The 14146-nt window shown below is 47.9% G+C and overlaps 1 protein-coding gene across 4 annotated transcripts in view; it reads left to right on the top strand.

The window, feature by feature from the left end:
* The window catches only part of CEBPG (CCAAT enhancer binding protein gamma), a 55104-nt gene that overhangs the window by 15690 nt on the left and 25268 nt on the right, over positions 1-14146 (top strand). The window contains exon 1 of one of the 4 annotated variants that reach the window (XM_066596181.1): positions 12435-12561. The exons of the other annotated variants lie outside the window; for them this stretch is intronic. The gene's annotated coding sequence lies outside the window, so the exon portion shown is untranslated. Of the gene's footprint in view, positions 1-12434; positions 12562-14146 lie in introns of those variants that run through there. 4 annotated transcript variants of the gene reach the window in all.

Below are 14146 nucleotides of genomic sequence, written 5' to 3'. Positions count from 1 at the left end.
TTGGTACGTCTCAATTGGTGCTGTCGTGGAGATGACTGGGGGAAAAAATGGATTATACCTACCTGATCAGGTTTCCAGGAGTCTCCACGACAGCACCTGTACCTTCCCCGCCCCCTAAATGGATAGAAAAGAAACTATAGAATATAATATAAAAAATAAATTCTATAATATAATTTTATAATCAACAAAAAACCCCAGTTAAGGGAAAAAATTTAAGTTGAGCTCCTACCCCGGCAATTCGTTAGAATCCACTGAGGGAAGGGGGGGAGCTTTTAACCTCTGCCTCCTCCTGATAGGACAGGAACACACAATCTCAATTGGTGCTGTCGTGGAGACTCCTGGAAACCTGATTATCAGGTAGGTATAATCCATTTTTTTTTTTTTTCTTTCATTTTTTTTCTTTTTTTTTTTTTTTTTAATCTTTGTTTTTTTTACACTGTTTGTGTCCCTCTGAGGGACTTTAACCACTGCCCTAATGATCGCTGTCATAAGGCATGGCAGGGCTACTGCTCTGCCATGCCTTATCGCTTATACAGCGATCATAGGCATAGGCAATACAGGACGCCAGTGTCTGGCGTCCTGTTGCCATGGTGACAGGCCGGGCTCTCGCGATGACATCGCGAGTTCCAGCCGGAGACAGAGGGAGTCCGCTCCCTCTGTGAACTCTTTCCCTGCCGCGATCTACTTAGATCGCGGCAGGGAAGGGGTTAACAGCGGGGGGCCGGCTGTGACTGACAGCCGGCTCCCGCTGCGGGATAGCACGGGATCACATATGATCCCGCGCTATCTCCAGGACGTAAGTTTACGTCTTGTTGCGGGAAGTACCAGGCTTCCAGGACGTAAACTTACGCCCTGCAGCGGGAAGGGGTTAAAGCAGTGAGGGAAGTTTTTGCTTTGAGCAGCTAAGTAGAAGGCCTTCTAGTTATTCCTAGATATGGAATTAATTGAGTGCTCCATTGAAATGGGAATTTGAACGGTCAGGGGTTTCAACAGATTAATTTCCATTCTTTGGCTTCCTTTCTTACTACAAAGTCAACTCTACTAAATCCCAATCTCTGTACGGGTTAGTACAGGAAGAGATTTTTCCAGATTGAGAATGACGTTCTTGATTGCTCAGCTATGTTGTTGGTTGCAGCGCCTGTGACGTCCTGTAAACTGGGCGGGACTGCAGCCTGTGAACTCAGGTGTGGCGGACCGAACAGCGGCATTGGGACACAGCGGGGAGGGTCAGTGTATGTCTATTAGGGCTAATTCGCACGACCATGATTTCGGAGCGTATTGTGCATGAGATGCACGGCTGTGTGACACGTGGTGAAGAGTCAATGAAAGTACATGGACTTTCATTGAGCTGTTCACAGTATCCAAACAAGGCGTGTAGATACGCACATGAAAAAGATCGCAACATGCTCTTTTTCACCGCATATCACGCAAGGTGAGCCCTATTTTTTTTTTGTATAGGTAGTGTATGCAATGTGGTCCATATGCAATATATTGTGCATAGGTGACGATGCATATACAACCCCACTATAAAACTGAGCGGGCAATTAAAAAAATAAGAATCAGACTGCACATAACATGCGTGAGATACACGGTAATGCACTCTGTCAGCTCACAGAGACCAGTAAAATGCTGGGTGCCCGGTACTAGATGTTTTTCATGGCTTCTTACCTTACCTGTGCTGGGATATCATTGGCCATGCTCCTTTGGACATCACGTGAAGGTGGCTTGATTATATTTACCTGCTTCACGGTGTAGTCTGTACAGGACCCTGAGGGAGCTTATGTCCTCATGTTTCAGGACTTGCTTTATCTAATAGTCATCAACTTACTTTTCTCTAATCTTCATTTTTTTTGTATTACTTTTGGTTGATATTTTGGGGCTTTGGAAGCGATGAGTAGTTGTCTATGGTTTTAATATATAGTATTTTCAACATACAATATCAATTCTCAGACAATTGATGGAGGACTACTGTACTTCAGTTTCTGGCAACTTAGTATTAGGGCAGACTCGCACGACTGTATGCGCATTGCGTATTACCCACCCAGTAGAAATCTCCCATACCCTTTCATTGCGCTGCGCTAAATATGTGCACATAGACCGTGCCGTGATTCATTTATTTATTTTTATCTTGGTGCGTAATATACATGCACACAAGACTGGATAGTATATGGGGGATTACTGGCACGTAGCAAGTACTTGCTGCAGGCTCACGTGCGAGTGATACGTGCGTGGTACACCGGGAACACTGTCATGTGAACCTGGCCGTAGGATAGGTTTTCTTTTAGACTAAAGAAAATGCTTCCATCTGAACAGTTGCGCCCCCCCCCCCCCCCCTTTGTATCTATAAAATGGCTTAGATACACTTCCACAATTTATCTTCTGAAGTAGCATTGTGTATTGCGGAACATCAAGGTCCTTTGCAGACATAGTAACATAGTATGTATGGCCGAAAAAGAGCATATGTCCATCCAGTTTAGCCGATTTCCTTTCCCAATGTTGATCCAGAGGAAGGCAAAAAATTTCCCCAATTTTTAAGGTTAAAAATCCCTTCCTAACTCCAATTTGGCAATTGGAATAATCCCCAGATCACCAACCCTTCTGAAGTAATTAGTAATATAGCCTAGAATATTGTATCACTTAATAAAGGTGTCCAGGCCTCTTATACTTTTATCAAGTTCGTCATCTCTACGACCTCAAGCAGAGAGTTCCATAGTCTTACTGCTCTTACATTAAAGAACCCACTTCTATGTTTTTGTAGAAACCTTCTTTCTTTAGATCTAGAGAGCGCCCCCTTGTTACAGTCTGTCCTGGGTATAAGAGGGTAGAGATCTCTGTACTGACCCCTGATATATCTATACATAGTTATTATAGCGCCCCCTTGTTACAGTTCTGGGTATAGATATATTGGGGGTCAATACAGAGATCTTTCCCATCGTCTGTCTATACAAAGTTATTAGGTCACCCCCTCAGCCATCTTTTTTTTTTTCCTAAACGAAATAATCCCAATTTTCCCTGGTTGTCATCACGATGGCCTCATTTACATATGGAGGTTGCCCTCTGAGCTCAGTAGGCACAGGAAGAGCCTTTAAAGCACCTCCTCTCCACCATATCCTCAGTGTCTTCCTGTCCCTACGGTGGCCAGATAAAGAGCAAGCTTCGGTGGGTACTCGCCAAGGGTACTCCCCGCTGCTTTGGTCCCTGTGCTACCATGGAGCTGTCAGTCGCCGCGCAGCGCAGGTCTCCATTGGCGGGCCAGCATTCTGGGACACCCGGCGGCATGGCATCGCGAGGCTTTCATCTGACAGGCCTGAACCCCTGTCAGAAGGGGAATTAGAGAACCAACTGCCACAAGCCAAGTATGAGAAAAAATACTATTTCCCCCAGTCGTCTCCACGACAGCACCAACTGAGATTGCCTCCTCCTGGTAGGACAGGAACATACTGAGAGGTTAAAAGCTCCCCCCCTTCCCCACTTTCCTCAGTGTCTTCCTGTCCTGCCAGGAGGCAGGATCGCTGAGAGGAGCTGGTGGAGAAGCCAGCGAAAGTATACAGGCGGATCGGAAGGCAGTGGCTCACCCTGTCATCCCTTCGCAGCCAGACGACTCCCGGGACGCCACATGGGGTGGTAACCCCCGGGCCAGGTTCCTCCCGCGGCGGCCCATGGGGGGTTCAAAGCGGGAGCCTCAGTCCCCCTCGTCCTCCGGCAGAAATTACAGCGCGGCGCTCCAGGAAGCCCTTTGACGGCAGGGGGCGGGGCGCCGCATCTCGCGTCCAGCGCGATGACGTCATAGCGTCTGCATTAGGAGCGGAGGGGGCGGGGCTTAGCGCAGGAGCGCGAAAATTCAAATAGGAACCTGAGAGAAGCCAGAACACCAGCACTACAGGTCGCAGGGTGTCTGCAGCACTGGTATAAAAATGAGTGCTCCAGCCCCAGAGACAGCTGAAACCTCAGCCTCAGCGGCCGTAAGTAGCCAGTGCGGCAAAAATACAATGCAAATATCCAGTATGTTGTATATGGAAAATTTGCATGTTTACCCGCAAAAATGCTTTGTTTGTCAGGGGGATAAAAAAGACATCCCCCCCCAGAACAAAACTGCGAAAATGCGTGGAATGCGGGACGAGACTGCCAGCCACGTACCAGAGGCCTCTATGCAAGGCATGCGTGGCTAGGCTAGTCAGAGAGGAATCGGGGGGGATTCCTGGATGACGTTAGGAAGCTGGTGAAGGAGGAGGTTCAATCAGCTCTAACGTCACTGCCGGCACCGCCAGCAAAACGCCAGAAAAAGGCGTATGTTCCCGAGGAGCCTTCTGATTCCGAGAATTCCATCGGATCAGAGCAAGAGGAACAGGCGGCCGAGGAGTCCTCAGAGGAGGAGGACTACAGGAAATATTTGTTCCATCAAGACGAGTTGACGGAATTAATTAAATCAGTCAGGGCTACATTAAAAATGGAACAGCCCAGAGAGCCGCGGACTCTACAGGATGAAATATTCAGTGGACTTGGGGAGAGGCGTAAACATACCTTCCCTGTCCACAAAAACATCTCCAAAATAATCCAGAGAGAGTGGAGTAAACCAGACGCAGGTTCCTTCTCCGCTCGAGGCGTAAAAAGGAGATACCCCTTGGAAGAGGAAGCTTGCGCAAGCTGGGATGAAATACCTAAAGTAGACGTCCCGGTGGCCAAGGTAGCCAAGAGGACGACTCTTCCCTTTGAGGATGCCGCACAGCTAAAAGACCCCATGGATCGCAAGGCAGAGGGACTCCTAAAGAAATCATGGGAGGCAGCGGCAAACATCCTTAGGCCAGGGATCGCAGCCACTTGCGTGGCGCGGACCCTGGGGGTATGGTTAGAGCAGTTGGAACTACACCTGACCAACAAAACACCAAGGGATCAGATCCTTAACTCCCTTCCCATCTTGCGCATGGCAACTAACTTCCTAGCGGACGCCGCGGCCGAGACCGTCAAGCTCTCAGCAAAGGCCACAGCCCGCTCTAACTCAGCCAGAAGGGTGTTATGGCTGAGATCATGGTCAGGCGACCTGGCCTCGAAAAACAAATTGTGTGCCCTCCCATTCTACGGCCAATTTCTATTCGGACCGGACCTAGACAAAATTCTAGAAAAGGCGGCCGACAGGAAAAAAGGGTTCCCTGAGGAAAAGCCACAGAGAGCGAAGACCTTTTCCCGGGCCCCAATGCAGCAGCCCGAGGCCTACCGAGGCAAGGGCAAGACAGGCCGCTGGAGTTACCCCAAGGGGGGCAGAGGAAGGAATATCCTCTTCAACCCCCACCAGGGGGAGCCGAAGCAGAGACCCTGACGCCATCCCCGTAGGGGCAAGGCTGGGGAGCTTTGCGGATCAATGGGCCGCAATCTGCGGGGGCCCATGGATCCCAAAGATCCTTCAGTACGGATACCGGATAGAGCTAGTGTCCATCCCCAGAAGGAAATTTATTACCACGCGAGCCCCAAAAAAACAGCTACATTTACTAAGGCAAAGCGTGCGCGACTTGCAACGGTTAAACGCAATATCTCCCGTACCGCGAAACGAGGAAACCCAGGGCTATTATTCCAGGCTCTTTCTAGTAAAAAAACCCGGAGGGAAACACCGGACGATAATAAATCTGAAAGACCTGAACACCTGCGTCCGATACAGGAGATTCAAAATGGAAACCATCTCCTCGACAATAAAGTTGATCCCCAGAGGAGCCTACATGGCGTCCATCGACCTAAAGGACGCTTATTTTCACATTCCGATCCACAAAGATTCTCAGAAATACCTGCGGTTCGCAGTGGACATGGGCAGAAGAATAGAGCACCACCAATTCAGATGCTTGCCCTTCGGGATATCCTCAGCCCCCAGAATCTTTACCAAGATTATGGCGGAGGTAGCCGCCCACTTGAGAGAAAAATCGATCCTAGTAGTACCCTACCTGGACGATGTTCTATTAATAGCAGAGTCCAAAAAACTCCTAACAAAACACCTGGAGACAGTACTAGAACTTCTCCAATCGTTGGGATGGATCATAAACTGGGAAAAATCCAGCCTAGATCCCGACAAGCAGAAGACGTTTCTGGGAATAACTCTCGACTCAGAATCGCAATGCTCCTACCTACCCGAGGAGAGAATACAAAAAATCCGCAGAATAGTCAAAACTTTCCTACGAAGACGATTCTGCACAATTCGGGAGGCAATGTCTCTCCTGGGGAGCTTGACATCATGCATCCCAGGAGTAGCATGGGCCCAGGCCCACACCAGAGCCCTGCAGGCCGTAGTCCTATCCTCGTGGGACAAAAGGCAGTCCTCGTTAGGGGCAAGGATGTACATCCCAAACAGGGCAAAAACATCCCTGCGTTGGTGGACATCCCCAGAGAACCTGCGGAGAGGGGTTCACTGGCTACAAAACCCAGCCATCCACATCACAACAGACGCAAGCGGCTGTGGATGGGGAGCGCATGTGGGGAACCAATTCTTTCAGGGTCCCTGGCCTCAGAGGATAAAAGAACAGTCCTCAAATTTCAGAGAACTACAGGCAGTTTGGCAGGTTCTACAGCAGTTGGGCAACTCGCTACAGAACCAACACATAAAAATACTGTCAGACAATGTCACCGCGGTCGCTCACATACGACACCAAGGGGGCACAAGATCTCCCCCACTGCAAAGCATCGCACAGAAAATCTTTCACTGGGCGGAGGGCCGGATCCTCTCGATCACGGCAATCCACTTGAAGGGGACACTAAACGAAAAAGCAGACTTCCTCAGCAGGAAGCAAATAGACCCAGGAGAGTGGTCCCTCTCCCCAGAGGCATTCAGAATCCTAACCAACCGGTGGGGGACCCCACAGTTGGACCTCTTCGCAACCAGGGAGAACACAAAAGTAGGCAACTTTTTTCTCCCTCCGGCCAGGAGATCGTCCGATGGCGGTAGACGCCCTAGGCCAGGACTGGGGACAAGGACTGGCTTACGCCTTTCCTCCCATACCACTAATCCCCAGGGTTTTACAGCACTTCAGAACCCAGGGATGCACGCTAATCCTGGTGACCCCCTTCTGGCCGAAAAGAAGCTGGTTCGGTCTTCTGACAACACTGAGCGTCCAGGACCCAGTCACCTTCCCTACCTGGACAGATCTTCTATCGCAGGGGCCACTGAACCACCCCGGCCTAGACAAACTCCATTTAACGGCATGGCTCTTGAGGAATCCTCGCTAAGAAAGAAAAAGGATTCTCAGAGAAAGTAGTAGAAACCCTAATGTCCAGTAGGAAAAAGACGACCCACCTGATCTACCAGAAGGTCTGGAGAAGGTTTTCCTCATGGAGACAGGGAAGGGATCGCGGGGATTCTATCCCCGACACTCCGCTAATCTTAGAATTCCTGCAGGAGGGCTTAGAGATGGGCCTCTCTCCGAGCACCCTAAAAGTCCAAGTTTCAGCCCTTAGCGCCATCTGCGACACAAAATTCGCAGACGACAGATGGGTCCACAGGTTCCTAACAGCAGCAGCTAGACTACGCCCTAGGCCCATAAACCTGTTCCCAGACTGGTTCCTTAATTGGGTTCTAGGGGCCATGACAGCGGTACCATTCGAACCGATCGAGGCGCTACCTATAAGAAGGCTTACAATCAAGACCATCTTCCTAGTAGCCATCACCTCCGCAAGACGGGTTAGCGAACTACAGGCCTTGTCCATCCGCCACCCGTTCATGAAAATCGCAGACACCAAACTAATATTTAAAACAGACCCGGCCTTTATGCCAAAAGTAGTGTCAGATTTTCATAGGTCCCAGGATATAATAATCCCCTCATTCTTCAGTAACCCAAAAAACGAGGAGGAAAGAACCCTAAGCTGCCTGGACGTTAGGAGAGCAGTCCTAACCTACATAGATACAACGAGCCACTGGAGGCGGGACGACAACTTGTTCGTCCAGTTCAGTGGCCCAAATAAGGGTAGCAAAGCAGCAAAAAGGTCCATAGCCAGGTGGATCCGTCTGGCCATCATAGAATCCTATAAGGCCCTCGGGAAGGAGATCCCGTTAGCTCTTAAAGCCCATTCCACAAGGGCAGTAGCGTCCTCATGGGCTGAACACAGTTCAGCCTCGGTCGAGCAAATTTGCAAGGCCGCAGTCTGAAAAAAACCCCACACGTTCACTAAACACTATAGGGTAAAAGTGCAGCAGGACGAGGACATGGCCTTCGGCCGCAAAGTCCTCTCGGCAGCGATCCCACCCTAATAAACTTTAGTTGGTACGTCTCAGTTGGTGCTGTCGTGGAGACGACTGGGGGAAAAAGTGGATTATACCCACCTGATAATCAGGTTTCCAGTAGTCTCCACGACAGCACCCGTACCTTCACCCCCCCCCCCCTATAAATGTAATATAATAAATTTAAAAATAAAAAAACCCCGGTTAGGGGAGGAAATTTAAGTTTAGCTCCTGCCCCGGCAATTCGTTAGAATCCACTGAGGAAAGTGGGGAAGGGGGGGAGCTTTTAACCTCTCAGTATGTTCCTGTCCTACCAGGAGGAGGCAATCTCAGTTGGTGCTGTCGTGGAGACTACTGGAAACCTGATTATCAGGTGGGTATAATCCACTTTTTCTCTTCTGACGATATGGAGCATCTCCTCAAAGCAGTGAGAGAGACCATGCCGGTCGAAGAGGACTGCCCTCCCAGGACAGGATGTTCAGGGGGCTCTGGTCCAGAAGGAAAACTATTTTTCCAATAAATAAAATCCTGAAGCAAGTCATCTCAGATTAATGGTAAGATCCATAAGAGACTTTCAGTCTCAAAAGAAATCAAGAACAGACTGGCGTTTTGCGCCAGAAGATGTCTGCATAGACATGGAAACCCCAAAGGTAGATATGCAGATAGCCAAAGTAGCTAAAAAAAAACCCTGCTACCCTTTGAGAATGCATTGCAACTTTCAGACCCCATGGATAAGAAGGTTGACGGGCTGATGAAAAAATCATGGGAAGCAACTTCCTTCACCATAGAAGCCAATATTGCGGCAACGTCAGTAGCCAGGTCCATGGTTCTGTGGCTAAACCGGATGGAGGCCTCAATAAAAGAGCAGGCTTCCAGAGAGGAAATAGCTAGCTGCCTTCCCCTCCTAAAGATAGCTACAGGATTCCTAGCAGATGCTTCAGCAGAATCGGTGAGATATGGCACAAAAACCGCAGTCTTGAGTAGCGCCGCAAGATGGACACTATGGCTGAAGTTGTGGTCGGCAGATGTAACCTCAAAAAACAAAATCTGTACAATACACTTTCAAGGAGAGTACATGTTCGGCCCTGTCCTGGATAAAGCAGGGGACAAGAATAAAATCCTTCCGGATAGGTCGTACAGAAAACCACCCTTCTCCAGAAACCAAAAGGAAAACAGGGAGGAGGTCGTACCCTAAAGGAGGTCGGGGTAAGGCAATACAGCAAGCTTCTGACCCAACAGAGGTGGGTAGATTATCCCAATATCTGGACCAGTGGCGGCGGGTAACGTCCAACTCTTGGATATTACAAATAATTGAAACCGGATATCAAATTGAGTTTGCTTTCCTGCCCCCCAAAAGATTCTTCCTAACCGCCCCAGGGTCCCCTCAAGAACAGGTTATGCAAGTCCCTGAACAGGAAAGGGGAAAGGGTTTCTATTCCCCTTTTTTCTTGATAAAAAACCATAAAACCTGAAGGCCCTAAACAAATTTATCTCCTATAGAAAATTTAAAATAGAAACCGTTAGATCCATCATATCTCTAATAGATCCCGGGAGCGTCATGTGCACCATATACCTTTTAAAGATGCATATTATCACGTCCCAATAACTGCCGCCCACTACAAATACCTAAGATTTTTTTGCAAATAGGCAACGTAATTCATCACTACCAATTTAAGGCTTTGCCCTTTGGTATCTCTACCGCCCTTAGAGTATTCACAAAAGTAGTGATAGAAATGATGGCCTACTTTAGGAGAAAACAAATCCTTATCTTCTCTTATCTGGATAGTTTCCTGTTGGTGTTAAAATCCGTGGAAACTATACACACAGATTTCTCTGTAGTCTTGTCCATGTTGAGTGACTTGGGGTGGATAATTAATAAACAAAAATCAGAGCTGATCCCAGGTACGCAGAAAATATATCTAGGAACACTCCTAGATTCCCACACCCAGGAATCACGGCTCCCCCCTTCCAAAGGTAAGGACCTCATCCAATCAGTATCGTCCCTATGCCAAGCAACGCAAGTTTCTATTAGGGACGCGATGAAACTTCTTGGCCTACTAACAGCCTGTATACAGATAGTCCCATGGGCCCAAGTCCGTCAGCTGCAGCGCTTTATCCTTGCCCACTGGGGCAAACGGCAAACCTCCCTAGATAAAAAGGTGAGCCTGTTCGTTAAAGTTGAACAGTGCCTACGCTGGTGGACTTCCCAGAAAAACCTTAGCAAAGGTACCCCTTGGTCACGAGAACCCTCTATATCCATTATGACAGATGCAAGCAAGAGGGGGTGGGGAGCACAAGTAGCTGAACTAACTTTCCAGGGAACCAGTGACTCTCAAATAGCTGGATGCTCATCCAATTATAGAGGGCTAAGGGCAATATGGGAGGCCCTTTGTGTGGCAGAACCCCACCTCAGAGGAAGGCATGTCAAAATCTTGACAGATAACATGACAGCCTTGTCATTGGTTTGTCAACAGGGGGAACACTACACCCGCACCTTCAACAATTAATTGTGGGCAGAATCCACGGTGCTATCCCTCTCAGCAATCTACCTGAAGTGATCTACAAATACCGTTGTGGATTTTCTCAACAAGCAAAGCGTCCTCCCAGGAGAATGGTGTCTGAGTTAACAGGCCTTTGAGCTCATAACACGTCAGTGGTGGCAGCCACAAATCAACCTATTTGCCACACAGACAAATTCAAGATGCCAGGACTTTTATTCCCTCAGTCCAAGGGACAATCCTCGTGGCATAGACGCCCCTTCTCAAAACTGGGATATAGACCTGGATTTTGCCTTTCTCCTGATCCCTCATATCCTCAAAGGTTTAGGCCAGCCGAGCAGTGGTAATTCTAGTCACCCCTATGTGGGACAAAAGACCCTGATATCCCCTACTGAAGACCCTAGCAATCCAGGGTCCGCTTCGGCTACCAGTAGAACAAGATCTCCTATTGCAGGGTCCACTAACTTGCTCAGGAGTCGAGAAACTGAAGTTAGCAGCCTGGATGCTGAAGGCATAATACTTCAGAAAGAAGGCCCCCCCACACAAAGTAATTACAACACTGGGCAAAAGCCGCAAACCTGTAACCACAGCTATATAGAGCAAAGTGTGGAGGAAATTCTTGGAATACTGTAACCTAGTTCCGAGTGAGAGCCCAGGCATAGATATACCCAAATTTCTTGATTTCCTGCAAGCAGGTCTAGAAAAGGGCTTAAGCCCAAGAACCCTAAAAGTGCAGGTGGCAGCACTGGGGTCCTGTCTAGATTTCCTCTTGGCAGAGCATCGCTGGGTCCGCAGGTTCCTAAAAGGGGCTAACAGACTCTTGCCATTTAGCAGGAAAACATTTCTAACCGGGTACCCAAACCTGGTCCTAAACGGTTTTTGTAACTCACGCTTTGAACCCCTCTCCCAGCTCCCCATAAAATTACTCACACTTAAGGTCTCTCTCCTGGTCGCCATAACCTCGGCACGGAGAGCTGGGGAACTACAGGCATTATGTTGTATTGAACCACATCATCTTTTACCTAGACCACGCCTTCCTTCCGAAGGTCGTCTCTAAATTCCACAGAGAACAGGCAATTACCCTACTCTTTCTGCCAGGATCCCTGTAATGACAAATAGAGAATTCCATAATTTGGATGTCAGGAGGACTGTTCTAGCATATCTAGAGGCTACCCAGTCCTTCCGAAAGCACAATAACCTTTTTGTCCAATTTCAGGGGCTGGGCAGAGGAAAAACAGCGGCTAAAAGTACCATAGCAAGATGGATCCGGATGGCCGTTTAGGAGGCGTACAAAGCCCGGGGTCTCGATCCTCCTAAAAATATCAAAACCCACTCTACAAGATCCCTCTCCTTCTCATGGGCAGAGAAAGCACAGGCCTCCACTGAACAAATTTGTAAATCGGCTACCTGGTCCAGTCTGCACACCTTCACAAAGCACTATAGGGTCAATGTACAATCTAACAAAGACCTGGCGTAAGGATGAAAAGTCCTCCAGGCTATAGGCTGACCCTAAGAATACTTATAATTTGCTCCATATGTAAACGGGGGCGTCGTGATGACTACCGGGGGAAAGAAGGGATTACTTACCAGTAGTCTTTTTTTTTTTTTTTTTTTTTTCAGGCGTCATCACGACTGCCCATAGTTCCCTCCCCTATAGAATATTTTATTTTATGTTCTTTTTCAATGTAAAATAATACCGAATAAAGGAAAATTTTGGTTCAGTATACCTTGTCCACCATAATAATTTGAAAGTCACTGAGGAGATGGTGGCGGGCGGTGCTTTAAAAGCTCTTCCTGTCCCTACTGAGGTCAGAGGGCAACCTCCATATGTAAATGGAACCGTCGTGATGACTCCCAGAAAAAGGACTACCGGTAAGTAATCCCTTCTTTTTGATAACCTTTCTGGGTATTGTAGCCTGCCCGTTCTGTTTATTACTTTAGTTGCCCACCTTTGTACCCACTCAAGCTCCGATATGTCTTTTAGTACCCGTGCCCAAAACGGTCTCCAATATTCCATGTATGATCTGACCAGTGACTTAAAGAGGAAGGACAATATTCTCATCATGTACCCCTAGACCTTTTCAGATGCACCCCATGATCTCATTTGCTTTGGCAGCAGCTGCCTGACAATGGTTGTTAAGCTTACAGTTAACTAAAATCCACAAGTCCTTTTCCAATTCAGTGTTTCCTATTTGGTGTGTAATAGTTAGTTTAGTTAGTTACCTCACTTGGACTACGAGGGTTCGTAGCACCGATCGACCAAGAGCATTGTTCCATTCGGTGTTGATGTCGGAGGAGGTACCGTTGCCTATCTGTTGCACCCAAGAGTACCGCGGACGACCAGGTGGCCTCCGCCATCCGGCAGGGGGTCGTCTCTCGCTTTTCCTAGCAATTGCTGCAGTTAGAGCACCGTGGGCCGGAACAGCTTCTGACAAGCGTGCAACATGACTAAGAAGTGCGAGTCCTCTCCTTGTTGTTGTTTTTGTGATACAGGCTTGCACAGGGCTTGAGTCTATCTCACTGTTTCTGATGAAGTCAAACCAACAGCCACGGAGAATCTGGTGTTGGCATTGCATGTGAAGGGACTCCAGATGCTCAGTGTTATGCGACAGCAAGGTCCAAGTCTCTGAGCCGTACAATACAATTGGCATAACGCATGTCTGGTAGAATCGAATCTTAGTCCTGAGTGTTATGTTCTGCCTCCGCCAGAGTTTATCCAGGGACCTCATCGCTGAGGCTGCCAGCGCAATTCTCCGCAGGATGTCTGAAAGTCTTCATAGAGCAATTAAACGATTCAATACTATTACCAGTTAGATCCGCATTCAGCCCATTACTTAGGCCAGCTTCACACGACTGCTTCGGGATTCTGTATGCGGAATCCAAGCCGGATTATGGTGGTGAAGCTGGCCGGCAACTTGAAGTCGCATCACAGAAGAATTTGGAAGTATACATTTATGGCCATTTTTTGATACCCTCAAGAATGGAATGAACCTCGGAAGGGGCTTCTTGCATCAGTGGAGAATATGAAAAATCTGAGACAGAGATAAAACACAGGCCTGTGACCCCCTAAGACTAATTTAGGGACCATAAAACTGTCTTCTCTGCTCATCTTATCTGGTATTGTTTTAAGTGCAAATTAATCACGTCATGTATGTGCATTTTTCATATGTGTTTATTTGTAGATCTGTTTCTTTATGCTCGAGGGAGAGTCCTAGGTAGGTTTGAAAGCTCTCTATAACATCATGTATTTTTGTTAGCCATTAAAACGTATCATATCTGGAAGATTACTTGGTTTCTCTTAGTGAGAACAATCACATTTTTTTTTCTCTACTGGCTAACAGTACCAAACCTTTTTCATTTTACCTGATTATTCTGTAATGCAGATGACTGTGGTGGCTCACCATCAGTCAGGCAGAGTGATTTTTAAATATTTTTTTAATGCTAGTATTTCCCACGC

The sequence above is a fragment of the Eleutherodactylus coqui genome, chromosome 3, assembly GCF_035609145.1.
Source record: "Eleutherodactylus coqui strain aEleCoq1 chromosome 3, aEleCoq1.hap1, whole genome shotgun sequence".
NCBI lineage: Eukaryota > Metazoa > Chordata > Amphibia > Anura > Eleutherodactylidae > Eleutherodactylus > Eleutherodactylus coqui.
The sequence above is the reverse complement of the archived record's forward strand: the minus strand, read 5'-3'. Positions and strand labels throughout refer to the sequence as shown.